Here is a 16,155-nt window from a genome sequence, read left to right as displayed (position 1 = left end):
AAAATCTCTTTGTCTCTTCTCTCTCTGTAACCCTGCCTTTCAAATAAATAAATAAATCTTTTAAAAAGAGAAGTGAACATTGAGGAAGCAAAAATGTGACCTATAAAATAAAAGCATGCTAGCAGAAATTGTTTAAAACTAAATAAAAGAATAAAAATAGGAAAGATGCAAAAAATAAATTCAATTAAAATTAAAAATTTTCTTAATATCCATAAATTACCCTATTGCTTTGAAATCAATAATGTAACCTTTGATACAAATATCTTTCTTTTAAAATATTTACCTTAAAATTTATTGGGTATTTGGCCAAACTGTACTTTTTTTTTTTTTTGACAGGCAGAGTGGACAGTGAGAGAGAGACAGAGAGAAAGGTCTTCGTTTGCCATTGGTTCACCCCCCAATGGCTGCTGCGGCCGGTGTACCACACTGAACCAAAGGCAGGAGCCAGGTGCTTCTCCTGGCCTCCCATGCGGGTGCAGGGCCCAAGGATTTGGGCCATCCTCCACTGCACTCGTGCCACAGCAGAGAGCTGGACAGGAAGAGGAGCAACTAGGACAGAATCTGGCACCCTGCCTGGGACTAGAACCTGGAGTGCCGGCACTGCAGGCAGAGGACTAGCCTACTGGGCCATGGCACCAGCCCCTTGGCCTAATTGTACTTCTGCTCATTCATTTGTGTTTTTTAATATGTTTTTTAATTTAATTTTATTTATGTGACAGGTAGTTATAAACAGTGAGAGAGAGAGAGAGAGACAGAAAAAAGATCTTCCTTCCATTGGTTCACCCCCCAAATGGCCTCTATGGCTGGCACACTGTGCCGATCCAAAGGCAGGAGCCAGGTGCTTCTCCTGGTCTCCCATGCAGGTGCAGGAGCCCAAACACTTGGGCCATTCTCCACTGCCCTCCCAGGCCACTGCAGAAAGCTGGACTGGAAGAGGAACAACCAGGACTAGAACCCGGTGGCCATATGGGATTCCGGAGCCGCAGGTGGATGATTAATCAAGTGAGCCATGGTGCCAGCCTTGTTTGTGTTTTTTAGCTTTTTTTCAATTTTGATATAAAAGTAATGGACAATTTTTCACCAAATAGTCATTATAAGTGTTCTTACTACTCTTACCAATGAATTTTTACTCACAATAAATAATATATAATTTATACATAACAATTGTAAGTCTTTTGTGGTTTTAGGCTTTGAATTTATTTTCAATGTCATAAATATTCTATGGTCAGCCACTTCTACTGTGAACTTTAGGGTATCATGCTCACATTTTAATTATAATGTCACTGACTCTTTTTTTCTTTTTTAAAAAGACTTATTTATTTATTTGATAGAGTTACACATAGAGAAGAGAGGCAGAGAGAGAGAGAGAGAGAGAGAGAGAGAGAGAGGTCTTCAATCCTCTGGTTCACCCCCAAAATGCCTGCAATGGATGGAACTGAAACGATCTGAACCCAGGAGCCAGGAGCTTCTTCTGGGTCTTTCAAACAGGTGCAGGGACCCAAGGACTTGGGCCATCTTCTACTGTCATAGCAGAGAGCTGGATTGGAAGTGGAGCAGCTGAGTCTTGAATCAGTGCCCACATGAGATGCCGGCACTTCAGGCCAGGGCGTTTACCTGCTGTGCCACAGTGCTGGCCCCAAGGTCACTGACTCTTCATTTGTCCTGGCCATCTTTGTGTACACATTTCTCAGGACCATCATCGTCCAATGTAATCATTTTCCCTTTACATGTTATAAATGTTTTGTCTATTCTATGAAAAAGTAAATTGACCTTTAAATTTTAAGGAGTATCTCTAGAGATAGTATCTTTCCTTGAAAATTTTACTTTTTACTGACATGACCTTATAAATGAATTATTTTCCACCAAATTCCCTTTTTCATATCTGTTTGTCATATTATTATGGTCACTACCAAGTAACTGAGATCTATATATGGCAAAAGCAATATAATTTATATTATATATAGTGCCTCTCTTCTATATATTGTTTAAGGATTTATTTATTTCTTTGAAAGGCAGAATTACAGAGAGGCAGAAGCAGAGAGAGGAATAGTTCCTCCATCTGCTAGTTTACTCGCCAAATGGCCACAATGGCCAGAGTTGCACTGATCCAAAGCCAGGAGCCAGGAGCTTCTTCCAGGTCTCCCATGTGGGTACAGAAGCCCAAGGACTTGAGCCATCTTCTGCTTTCCCACACCATAGCAGAGAGCAGGATCAAAGTGGAGCAGCTCGTACTCAACCTGGTGCCCATATGGGATGCCAGCACTGCAGATCAGAGCTTTAACCCACTGTGCCACAGGGCCAGCCCTTGTATATTTTTCTTTTATCTTTGAATTTATTTAGTACATCTTGTATATACAATCATTTACAATTTTTCTGAAGGATAGTTTGTCCTCCCTTGAGTTGTTGTCATTGATTTTTTAAATTATCCAATTTTAATGGACTCTTGTTCATCATATGCATGTTATTTTCCCGTGTATCATTGCTCATGCATTATTAACCAGTGTTATTTCTGGTAATCAAAACATAGAATATATTTTTTGTTTTTTTTAGTTTAATATATATATATATATTGACAGGCAGAGTGGACAGTGAGAGAGAGAAAGGTCTTCCTTTTCCATTGGTTCACCCTCCAATGGCCGCCCTGGCCAGCGCGCTGTGACCAGCGCACCACGCTGATCCGAATCCAGGAGCCAGGTGCCTCCTCCTGGTCTCCCATGTGGGTGCAGGGCCCAAGCACTTGGGCCATCCTCCACTGCACTCCCGGGCCACAACAGAGAGTTGGCCTGGAAAAGGGGCAACCGGGACAGAATCTGGCACCCCAACTGGGACTAGAACCCAGTGTGCTGGTGCTACAAGGCAGAGGATTAGCCTATTGACCCATGGCGCCGGAGTATTATTATATTTTTTAATATTTATTTATTGACTTGAAAGTCATAGTTACACAGAGAGGAGAGGCAGAGAGAGAGAGAGAGAGAAAGAGGTCTTCCATCCGATGGTTCACTCCTCAGTTGGCCGTAATAGCAGGAGCTGTGCCAGCCAATCTGAAGCCAGGAGCCAGGAGCTTCTCCTAGGTCTTTTACATGAGTGCAGGGGCCCAAGGACTTGGGCCATCTTCTACTGCTTTCCCAGGCCACAGCAGAGAGCTGGATCAGAAGTGGAGCAGCCAGGCCTCAAACCAGCACCCATATGGGATGCCAGTGCTTCAGCTGAGAACATTAACCCACTGCTCCACAGCGCCGGCCCATTTAGTTTACTATTATCAACCATATATATAATAATTAACATAGAGTAAGCCAATCCAAGCACTTTGAAATTTAGTACCTCTTGCTTGGCTTTTTTATGATGAGATCATTAAAATAAAAACTTTGCTAAATTTTCTTAACCACTTTCATGTTTACCTCTCCTAAGAACTGTGTTTTGCCAGTGTAGTAATTTTATGTTTTGAGGTGTTCTACATTTTAATTTTTCTAGTGGTTCACAAGATGGTAAATATATCTTTGATTATTGATATTTTATATAGATTAAAAAATTCTCTAAGTTTTATTGACGATGTTCACATACACCTCTTCAGAAACTCTTATGCTAGAGTACTCATGCTGCCTTCCCAGGTGATATTTGTTCAGCATTTCTGGAGTTCTAAGGGATTAAACTAATTTTTCATTGTGATGTTCAGAAGTATAGCTTCAAATAAAATATATTCACATTAATATTTTCTGGTTATTGGTATGACTTTTGGTTTTATATCTTCATATTTTTAATTGTAATGATTGGACTATTGTTGAACAAATTCCTTTATATATGGTGGAAACACTATTATGGCTCTTATATTATAATGCTGAATACTACTTGTAATAAAATACTGTAATTTGTATCATAATGTGTGCATTTATTTTATTTTATTATCATTTACTAGTATCACCTTTAATCATTATCAGTATCCTGTTATAGGCGAATACTAGTACTATGAGCATCACATTTACTTAGTTGGCTTTTTTATTGTGACATAACCAACTTCATCTAAAATTTTATGAACTTCTGGCAACTTTCCTGTTCCTAGTTCCTCAGAACACTCTTAGGCCAGTAAATTCCATTCCCTTTTTAGGTGAGATTTTTTAACTTTTTGGAGTTCCAGGGATTTTAAATTTATGCTTAATTTTGAATTACAAAAGTATAACTCTAGATACAGTACATTTCCTTTATCATCATCCTCAGAATTGGCATGAAATTTATTTATGTCATTTGTAAAGTTGTAAATTTTTTATTTTTGTGTAACTGAAATGGACTATTTTTCTCTAAAATCCATTATACACACACACACATATGTATATGTCACTTTATTTTGGTTTACATCAAATGACAATTTTATCCACTATAGTCACCATCCAAGAATTTCATATCCCCCAAGACTTTTTCTCCTCTGTAAATTCCCAGAAAGTGTATTAGTGATAAAAAAAAGTTTAAGTGTTTTAATATAAAGTGAATATATCAAGGGTGAACACTTGGCCTTATGGTTGAAATGTTCATGTCCAAAATTGAAGTACCTGGGTTCAATTCCTGGTTCTGTTTCCTGACCCCAGCTTCCTATCAAAAAAGACCCTTGGATTGACTAGTGGTGGCTCAAGTAATTGAGTTCTTGCCATCATGTGGGAAACCTTGGTTGAGCTCCCAGATATTTTTGTTGGTTCTTGTTCTGCCCCCAAGATTTTGCAGGCCTTAGGCATTTAGGGGTGTTTATCAGTGAATGAATGTTCTCTCTCTCTCTCCCACTCTTTCTGTGTGTGTGTGTGTGCAGGTGTGTCTACATCTTTGTCACTCTGCTTCATGATTTTTTTGGAAATGTAAATAGACCATACCTCAAAATATAGCATTCTTTTTTTTTTTTGACACGCAGAGTGGATAGTGAGATAGAGAGAGAGAGACAGAGAGAAAGGTCTTCCTTTGCTGTTGGTTCACCCTCCAATGGCTGCCGCGGCCAGCACGCTGTGGCCAGCGCACTGTGCTGATCCGAAGGCAGGAGCCAGGTGCTTCTCCTGATCTCCCATGGGGTGCAGGGCCCAAGCACTTGGGCCATCCTCCACTGCACTCCAAGGCCACAACAGAGAGCTGGCCTGGAAGAGGGGCAACCGGGACAGAATCTGGCACCCCGACCAGGACTAGAACCCAGTGTGCTGGTGCCACAAGGAGGAGGATTAGCCTATTAAGATGTGGCACCAGCCAAAATATAGCATTCTTGATCCCACTCAACTGTTGATGTTCTAACTGATTTCATTTATCTTATTGTACAGATATTTGTAGACCTCTAACTTTTTTTTATTAAACTTTTATTTAATGAATATAAATTTCCAAAGTACAGCTTATGGGTTACAATGGCTTCCCCCTCCCAAAACTTCCCTCCCACCCACAACCTTCCCCTTTCCCGCTCCCTCTCCCCTTCCAATCACATCATGATTCATTTTCAGTTCTCTTTATATACAGAAGATCAGTTTAGTATATATTAGGTAACGATTTCAACAGTTTGCCCCCATATAGCAACACAAAATGAAAAAAAAATACTGTTGCAGTACTAGTTAAATAAGAGTGTAGAGCACATTAAAGACAGAGATACTACATAATATTTTTTTTAAATTAATTTTCTATGCCATTTCCAATTTAACACCAGGTTTTTTTTTTTCATTTCCAATTATCTTTATATACAGAAGATCGATTCAGTATATAATTAGTAAAGATCTCATCAGTTTGTACCCACGCAGAAACACAAAGTGTCACTGCACATTAGACAACACGTGAAGGACAGATCCCACATGGGATGTGAGTACACAGTGACTTCTGTTGCTAACTTAGCAATTTGACACTCCTGATCATGGCGTCAGTAATCTCCCTAGGCTCTAGTCATGAGTTGCCAGAGCTATGGAAGCCTTTAGAGTTCGCTGACTTTGATCTTATTCTGATAGGGTCATAGTCCAAGTGGAAGTTCTCTCCTCCCTTCAGAGAAAGGTACCTCCTTCTTTGATGGCCCTGTTCTTTCCACTGGGATCTCACTCACAGAGATCTTTCATTTAGGTCTTCTTTTTTCTTTTTTTTCTTTTCCATGGTATCTTGGCTTTCCATGCCTACAATACTCTCATGGACTCTTCAGCCAGATCCGAATGCCTTAAGGGATGATTCTGAGGCCAGAGTGTTGTTTAGGACGTCTGCCATTCTATGAGTCTGCTGTGTATCCCACTTCCCATATTGGATCTTTCTCTCCCTTTTTGATTCTATCAGTTAGTATTAGCAGACACTTGTTTGCGTGATCCCTTTGACTCTTAGACCTATCAGAGCCATCAATTGTGAACTGAAATTGATCACTTGGACTAGTGAGATGGCATTGGTACATGCCACCTTGATGGGATTGTATTGGAATCCCCTGGCACATTTCTAACTCCATCATTTGGGGCAAGTCTGATTGAGCATGTCCCAAATTGTACATCTCCTCCCTCTCTTTTTCACTCTTAAATTTAACAGGGATCACTTTTCAGTTAAAATTTAAACACCTAAGAATAATTGTATGTTAATTACAGAGATCAACCACTAGTACTAGAACAACAACAACAACAGCAAATACTAAAAAGGATTAAGTATTACATTGTACATCCAGAGTCAGGACAAGAGCTGATCAGGTCATTGTTTCTTATAGTGTCCATTTCATTTCAACAGGTTTCCCCTTTGGTGCTCAGTTGTCGCCGATCAGGGAACACAAATGATATTTGTCTCTTTGGGACTGGCTTAATTCACTCAGCATGATGTTTTCCAAATTCCTCCATCTTGTTGCAAATGACTGGGTTTCATTGTTTCTTACTGCTGTATAGTCTTCTATGGAGTACATGTCCTATAATTTCTTTACCCAGTCTACTGTTGATGGGCATTTGGGTTGGTTCCAGGTCTTAGCTATTGTGAATTGAGCTGCAATAAACATTAATGTGCAGATGGCTTTTTTATTAGCCAAATTAATTTCCTTTGGGTAAATTCCAAGGAGTGGGATGGCTGGGTTGTATGGTAGGGTTATGTTCAGGTTTCTGAGGAATCTCCAGACAGACTTCCATAGTGGCTTAACCAGTTTGCATTCCCACCAACAGTGGGTTAGTGTCCCTTTTCCCCCACATCCTCTCCAGCATCTATTTTTGGTAGATTTCTGAATGTGAGCCATTCTCACCGGGGTGAGGTGAAACCTCATTGTGGTTTTGATTTGCATTTTTCTGATTGCTAGTGATCTTGAACATTTTTTCATGTGTCTGTTGGCCATTTGGATTTCCTCTTTCGAAAAATGTCTATTGAGGTCCTTGGCCCATCTCTTAAGTGGGTTGTTTGTTCTGTTGTTGTGGATTTTCTTGATTTCTTTGTAGATTCTGGTTATCAACCCTTTATCTGTAGTATAGTTTGCAAATATTTTTTCCCATTCTGTCGGTTGCCTCTTCACTTTCCTGACTGTTTCTTTTGAAGTACAAAAACTTCTCAGTTTGATGCAATCCCAAATGTTAATTTTGGTTTTGACTGTCTGTGCTCCTGGGGTCTTTTCCAAGAAGTCTTTGCCTGTACCTATATCTTGCAGGGTTTCTCCAATGCTCTCTAATAATTTGATGGTTTCAGGTTGTAGATTTAAGTCTTTAATCCATGTTGAGTGAATTTTTGTGTAAGGTGAAAGGTAGGGGTCTTGCTTCAAGCTTCTGCATGTGGAAATCCAATTTTCCCAGCACCATTTATTGAATAGGCTGTCCTTATTTCAGGGATCAGTTTTGGATCTTTGATCAAATATAAGTTGGCTGTAGATGTTTGGATTGATTTCTGGTGCTTCTATTCTGTTCCATTGGTCTATCCATCTGTTTCTGTACCAGTACCATGCTGTTTTGATAACAACTGCCCTGTAGTATGTCCTGAAAGCTGGTATGGTGATGCCTCTGGCTTTGTTTTTGTTGTACAAGATTGCTTTGGCTATTCGAGGTCTTCTGTGTCTCCATATGAATTTCAGCATCATTTTTTGCAGATCTGAGAAGAAGGTCTTCGGTATCTTGATTGGTATTGCATTGAATGTATAAATTGCTTTTGGAAGAATAGACATTTTGATGATATTGATTCTTCCAATCCATGAGCATGGAAGATTTCTCCATTTTTTGGTATCCTCTTCTGTTTCTTTCTTTAAGGTTTTGTAGTTTTCATCGTAGAGATCTTTAACGTCTTTGGTTAAGTTTATTCCAAGGTATTTGATTGTTTTTGTAGCTATTGTGAATGGGATTGATCTTAGAAGTTCTTCCTCAGCCGTGGCATTGCCTGTGTATACAAAGGCTGTTGATTTTTGTGCATTGATTTTATATCCTGCTACTTTGCCAAACTCTTTGATGAGTTCCAGTAGTCTCTTAGTAGAGTTCTTTGGGTCTCCTAAATAAAGAATCATATCATCTGCAAAGAGGGATAATTTGAATCCTTCCTTCCCAATTTGTATCCCTTTCATTTCTTTTTCTTGCCTAATAGCTCTGGCTAAAACTTCCAGAACTATATTGAATAGCAGTGGTGAGAGTGGGCATCCCTGTCTGGTACCAGATCTCATTGGAAATGCTTCCAACTTTTCCCCATTCAATAGGATGTTGGCAGTGGGTTTTTCATATATTGCTTTCATTGTATTGAGGAATGTTCCTTCCATACCCAGTTTGCTTAGAGTTTTCATCATGAAAGGGTGTTGTATTTTATCAAATGCTTTCTCTGCATCTATTGAGAGAATCATATGGTTTTTCTTCTGCAGTCTGTTAATGTAGTGTATTACGTTGATTGTTTTGCGTATGTTGAACCATCCCTGCATACCGGGGATAAATCCCACTTGGTCTGGGTGGATGATCTTTCTGATGTGTTGTTGCAATCTATTGGCCAGAATTTTATTGAGTATTTTTGCATCTATGTTCATCAGGGATATTGGTCTGTAATTCTCTTTCAATGCTGCATCTTTTTCCAGCTTAGGAATTAAGGTGATGCTGGCTTCATAGAAAGAATTTGGGAGGATTCCCTGTCTTTCGATTGTTTTGAATAGTTTGAGAAGAATTGGAGTTAGTTCTTCTCTAAATGTCTGGTAGAACTCATCAGTGAATCCATCTGGCCCTGGGCTTTTCTTTGTTGGGAGGGCCTTTATTACTGTTTCAATTTCTGTGTCAGTTATGGGTCTGTTTAGGTTTTCTATGTCTTCCTGGCTCAATTTAGGTAGGTTGTATGTGTCCAAGAATCTGTCCATTTCTGATAGATTTCCCTGTTTGCTAGCATACAAGTCTTTGTAGTAATTTCTGATGATTCTTTTTATTTCTGTGGTGTCTGTTGTTACATTTCCATTTTCATCTCTGATCCTATAGATTTGGGTCTTTTCTCTTCTTTTTTTAGTTAGTTGGGCCAATGGGGTGTCAATCTTGTTTATTTTTTCAAAAAGCCAGCTCCTCATTTGGCTGATTTTTTGTAATGTTTTTTTGGATTCAATCCTGTTGATTTCTTCTTTGATTTTAATTATTTCTCTTCTCCTACTGGGTTTGGGTTTGATTTGCTGCAGATTTTCTAGATCCTTGAGATGACTTGAAAGCTCATTTATTTGGTGTCTTTCCAATTTCTTGATGTAGGCACCTATTGATATAAACTTTCCTCTTAACACTGCTTTTGTTGTATCCAATAGGTTTTGGTATGTTGTGCTTTTATCCTCATTTACTTCCAGAAAACTTTTGATTTGTTTTTTAATTTCTTCTATGACCCATTGTTCATTCAGGAGCATGTTGTTCAATCTCCATGTGTTTGCACGTGCTCTAGGGATTCCCAAGTTGCTAATTTCCAATTTCATTCCTTTGTGGTCTGATTAGATTTGTGAGCTGGAAGACCATGCCTTCACCATGCCCCTGTGTGATCTCATCCCACTACCTGACCCCACCTGCATGCCCACCTGCTACATGACCACTCCCCTTTGGAAGTGGATAAAAGGCTTGAAACATGGGCCTGGCCCTTCTTTCACCATTATTGACCTTTCTTGCCCTTTTGTGGTTGTTGTTCCATGCCTCCAGGGTGCATAGCCTTCAGGTGCCAATGCTCTCTGCCTTCACTTTACTACCCATGATAAGCTGCTGGTAGCTACTCATTACCAAACACTTGATGCACGTGGCTCTTTTTTGGTGATCCTGTGAGACTGCCAGCCTAGCCCATGCAATTAGCCTGGCTGCTTCAGGTGGCAGGGACCCAGGCACATTTCCTCTCACCCCCACCTTCTGCCAATCAGGTAAACTGCTCTTGGGTGTGGTCCAAGCCCACCTGGAAAGCTACCCTAACTATGAGACCTTCAAGCTAATTGGAGAGGCATATTGGTGCCAGTGTTGGTTCTGTCCTATAGAGTTAGGGTTGCCCTGAATTAGTTACGCCCCTTCTGCCTGCCCTTTGAAAGTGTACATGGTCATTAATAAAGGTGGATATGTTCATTGAAGCCTGTCCCCGGTGCTTCCTGTGGAAGAACACCATTGCCTCACTCTCCCCGATGGTGTGGGCCTCACAGGACAAGTCCACAGCTCTTGGCCTGCTCCCTGCTTGGTATGGCCCCTACTGAATTTCCAGACCTTCCTTTCTCCTTTAGATAGAGCCCTCACTCTCCTATGCATTTCTCTCACTGAATAAAAGCTTAAAAACTTAGCTTATCATCTGGTCTATTTGAGCCAGTATTCAGTATTTGTCTCTGAATTCATGGCAAGAACCCACACAGATTAATTTCAGATACATTAATAAGTGCTGAAATCTCAGGGCCAAATTATGGAGTCTTTTATTTCTAAAAGCCGGCGGCTGCACAGAGGCGTGTGCTCTCCAAATCAAACACCCCTGATAGAGCTCAAGGGTAAGCTTCTAAAGGCCAAAACCATATCTTATTGAAGTTAATTACAAAGCCAAGCATTTGTTACAGAAGCTAGAGCAAGCAACATTATGCTTATCTGTGGGAATTAATAAATTTCCCAGTACTTAATGTAAATAAACTTACAGATAACCTCTCACAAGATTAGTTTTTTAGCAGCTAGCAGTTGTGGGAGTGGTTAGAAAAAAATAGAGGACAATCAGGGACAAAATGGAGTGACTCTGGTCAGGCCATAGCTCATTTGCACTTGAAAATCAGTCAAACTTGGCCTGAGAATCTGCAGCACCTCCTGCACCGACCCAGAGGCCTCTCTGACTTTGACCACCTTGACCTCAGCATGACCCCGGCACGGCTCCCCATTCTCCATTACAGGAAACTGGGTCACCAGCATCACTGAAGAGAACTAGGACAGTCCCACAGTGACAAAGGTGGAGTCTGGAGCTGGAGTCTCAATGAGGGGCAAGGACCCATGGCAGTGTGGCCAGGAGTTCCCCATGTCTCACAGAGGACAGTGAGTGTGCCTCTGGTGGACTTCTTGTTGCAGGTGAACTGCTCTTGGGTGTGGTCCAAGCCCACCTGGAAAGATACCCTAAGTATGAGACCTTGGTCACCTGCAATCCTCACTTCAGGACTGGTTACTATGTGAATCATGCTGGCTGTGAGGCCTTAGCCCAATGCAAGACTTGGCTCATCCCTTGGCTGCCTAGAATTAATCTCAGACATGGCCAAGCAGGCCCCACAGCACTGCTCAGTGCATGGCACAGCCTCTGTCAGTGAGGATAGTGTCAACGTAAAGAAACCACACCACTGCCCCTGAGCCAAGCACCTAAAAGCACTTGTCTGTCCCAGCATCTGAACACCAGCCTGCTTTCATAATCAATTTCATTGTGACAGGATGAAGAAGTCAATAAAACTGGAGAAATAGTGGGAAAAACCAATGTAATTCTACACACTTTTCAAAAGATAAAGAGGAGGGATACATCTGGACTAATCTATAATGCAAACATTATCCTGAAAAAACCAACTACAATGATTGAAGAAATCAAATTTCCACATGAGTAATAATATAAAAATCAAACTAAATTTTGAAACAGTCAAGATATTCTCCAAAAGGTGAATGTGTGAGTAAACTGTGTGGTAGCATATGAAAGAAAATATTTTATCGCTAAAAGGAAATGAGCTCACAAATCATGTGGGCCATTAGCATTGAATACCACATTCTGCTTCAACAGCCTGAACATGCAGATGAGCATCTGGGAGATGGGATAACTTCAGTCAGAGTGAAGCTAAGTTTCAAGATAAGTCTGGGACCTGGCACTGTGGTGGAGTGGCCTAAGCCTCTGCCTGCAGTGCTGGCATCCCATATGGGCTCCAGTTCAAATCCCAGCTGCTACACTTCTGATCCAGCTCTCTGCTTTGGCCTGGGAAAGCAGCAGAAGATGGCCTAAGTTCTTGGGGCCCCGCACCCATGTGGGAGACTCGAAATGAAGCTTCTGGCTTTGGATTGGCCCAGCTCTGGCCATCTGGGGAGTGACCAGCAGATGGCAGATCTTTCTCTGTCTCTCTCTTTCTCTGTAACTCTACCTGTCAAATAAAATCTTTGAAAAGAAAATATAAAGTCTTCCTGATTTTGTATCACTGTTTTCTGTTGTTGCTGAGGCCTGAGGCAGCTTTCCTAGTTTATCCTTACCTGAGTAGGGGGGTCCAGTCCCTATACCTCATCAGTGGATAGGGGTGTTTGACAAATTTAACATTGTTTCCTGACTTAAAAAATCTCAGGAAACTGAAAATACAAGAAGACTCCATCAATATGAAAAAGAGTATATACAATGAAACTCTAAAACATATTTAATGACAAAAAATAAAATACTTTACCTTTAATATCAGGAACAAGATAGTAATTTGTTGTCACTTTTTATTTGACTTTGTAGTGAAGATTCTAGCAATAAAAAGAAATAAAAGTAATGACATTGAAAGGAAGGAAAGATGTCTATTCACAAATATGATCACAACATAGGGGTGAGAATTCTCCACCCTCAAACTCTCATTTGTAGGCAGCTTCAGGGTTTAGTGATAAAGTTCTATTGGAACACAGCTATGCTCATGGATTTACTTATCTATGGCTGCTGTCACACTAAAATGACAAAAAGTTGTCGCAGAAACTGTATTGGTACAAATCAAAAATACTAACATTAGTAAGAGAGTAGTTTGAGAAAGAAAACATCTGACAAGCATTAATCTAGACAAAAATTCTGATGGCATAAGCCAAAAACATAATGAAGCAATAAATGAGTTTAGTAAAATGAGAAGATACAAAATCAATACAGAAAGATAAAATGCATTTAATATACCACCAATAAAAATCAAAATTTTGGAATCACCACTAGTTCACTTAAAATATGAAATACACATCTGATGAAATACTGACAGACCTACAAAAACAACTTAATATTCAATAAAATTAAATATTCCACTCTAAGTGGAAACATATTATTCAAGAATCTCAAGATTCATCAATGTTATCCTAACATTATTTTACAGACTCAACACAATTTTGATCTCTTTTCCAGCAAGCAACCTGGTTATTTTTAAAGTAACAAGCTGCTATAAGCTCATATGAAAATGCAAAGAATCTAGGATAGCCAAAATAACTCTGAAAAATAATAAAATCAAAGGGATGATTTTAAGAGTTATAAATTTATACTACTCTAAAATGTGCTGTTGTCATACAGAAAGCCAGACTGATTAATGGAAAACAAGAGGTTCCATAGAAAATCCAAACACAAAGAGTGAACAGGTTTTCTACAGAGTCACAATTGCCATGCAGGGGAGAAAGTATAGCCTTTTCAACACATGGTGTTAGCACAATAAGATACTAATTTCCAATAAAATAGCTTCTACTTACAAAATTGAAAAAAAATGTGCCACAGATATAACTGTAGTACTAAAAATGACAATACTTCTAGAAAAAATCATAGAAGAAAAAAATTTTTACTTTAAGTTAGGCAAAGATTTCCTAGATATGAGAAAAAAAATTAAGAGGACATCCATCCACTGGTGCACTCCCCAGATGGCCACAATGGCCAGAGCTAGGCTTATCTGAAGTCAAGAGCCAATAGCTTCTTCTGGATTTCCCACATGGGTTCTGGGGCCCAAGCACTTGGGCCATCTTCTACTGCTTCCCCAAGCCATAACAGTGCGCTGGAACAAAAGTGGACAGCCAGGACTCAAATTGGTATCCAGATGTGATGCCAGCACTGCAGGCAGCAGTTTTACCCACTATGCCACAGCGCTGGCCCCTAAAACTTCTTTTCAAAATACTGTTTAAATAATGAAAGTCAAAGCAAAAAAAAATCCTTGAAAAATATACCATGGGACTGGCTCTGTGGCATAATGGGTAAAGCTTCTGCCTAGAGTGCCAGCATCCCATATGTGCACCAATTTGAGTCCCAGCTGCTCCACTTATGATCCAGCTCTCTGCCACGGCCTGGGGAAACAGCAGAAGATGACCCAAGTCCTTGGGTCCCTGAACCCTCATGGGAGACCTGGAGGAAGTGCCTGGCTTCTGGCTTTGGATCGGCACAGTTCCAGCCATTATGGCCAACTGGGGAATGAAACAATAGATGGATGACCTATCTCTTTCTGCCTCTCCATCTCACTCTGTGTAACTCTGAGTTTAAAGTAAATAAATAGGCTGGCACCGTGGCTCACTAGGCTAATCCTCCACCTGCATCACCGGCACCCCGGGTTCTAGTCCCGGTTGGGATGCTGGATTCTGTCCAGATTGCTCCTCTTCCAGTCCAGCTCTCTGCTGTGGCCCAGGAAGGCAGTGGAGGATGACCCAAGTGCTGGGGCCCTGCACCCACATGGGAGACTAGGAGAAAGCACCTGGCTCCTGGCTTCAGATCAGTGCAGCACGCTGGCTATGGTGGCCATTTAGAGGGTGAACCAATGGAAGGAAGACCTTTATCTCTGTCTCTGTCTCTCTCTCCCTCACTGTCTAACTCTGCCTGTCAAAACAAAAGTAAATAAATCTTTTTTAAAAAAAAGGAAAAGGAAAAATATACCTGATAAATTAATGGTATCCATATTGTATGAGGAAATTTTATAGCACAACTCATAAGATGCCAACAAAGAACCCTTAATTCTAAAATAGTAAGCATGTTAGAAATAGTTCAGCACAGAAGATAGGAGAGGGGGCTGTTGTTAAATAATCAGTTGAGCCACCCCCTACAGTACTGGCATTCTATGAGTGCTGATTTCAATTCTGGCTGCTACACTTCCAAACCAGTTATGTTAATGCTTCTGGGAAAGCAGCAGTGGATTCCACACATATTCTGACCCCCTGGCACATATGTAGGAGACCTATATGCAGTGATCCTCACCAGGTAATCAGGGAGCCCTGAGTACATGTAACTTCCCACAGTGACTGCCCAAAGTCCCACCCACACCCTGAGCCCTCCCATGTAGCCTCAGTGTTTTCACAGTCCCAGCGCACAAGCCTCTCACAGTCATGAGCACCAAGCCTCCCATCAGTTTTCCCTGCCAAATTCAGGTTTCTCTGCTCTTCTGGTTGCTGGGCGTGCAGACACGAACTGGTGCATCTGTTACATATATCCCAAATGGTACCTGCCCTCTATCAGCTGTTACAGGATGCCAGTTTCAAGGTGGTCAGGGAGAGGGAAACAAGCCTAGTCTGGCAGGTGCACTGTCCCACCGAGGGCTCCTAGCTGGTTTCTCACAAGGATCTTTCTGCAACTTTATCACCAGTGGCTTGGGCTGCCCAGGTCTGGTCTCACCTCCTGAGCTACTGCTGAGATTCTTGGCTGCTGGGTTTCTGAGTTGTGCATATCCACACCCTGCACATGTGTCCACAGTGTCCCTCTAGTTTGTGTGGAGTTTCCATTTTTTCCCCAACTCTTCCTTGAGACAGTACTCTCTCCACTTTTTCACACTATCTTCTCCTAGACTACAACAGTAAGCTCCCTCTCTATTAATCTATCTTAATCCAATCCTGGATTTATTTTTCTCAAGAAATTCATCAATAGGGTTTTTTTACTCATCTGTTCAAATGTTGATTATTGTGTTCAACAAATACTTATTGAACAACCAAGGCAGGTCCATGATAGTCACAGAGGAAAGAAGCATGGCTTTTAAATTTTAAAATTTTATAATAAAAATAATAATCTGTGATATATTGCCAATAGTTTATTTTCTAGAGTATGTATACCAATTCCTCTTATTTTCCCTAGAGTATAAACAACTAT

Source organism: Lepus europaeus, unplaced genomic scaffold, assembly GCF_033115175.1.
Source record: "Lepus europaeus isolate LE1 unplaced genomic scaffold, mLepTim1.pri SCAFFOLD_337, whole genome shotgun sequence".
In the NCBI taxonomy this organism is placed as follows: Eukaryota; Metazoa; Chordata; class Mammalia; order Lagomorpha; family Leporidae; genus Lepus; species Lepus europaeus.
Note: the sequence above shows the minus strand (reverse complement) of the source record.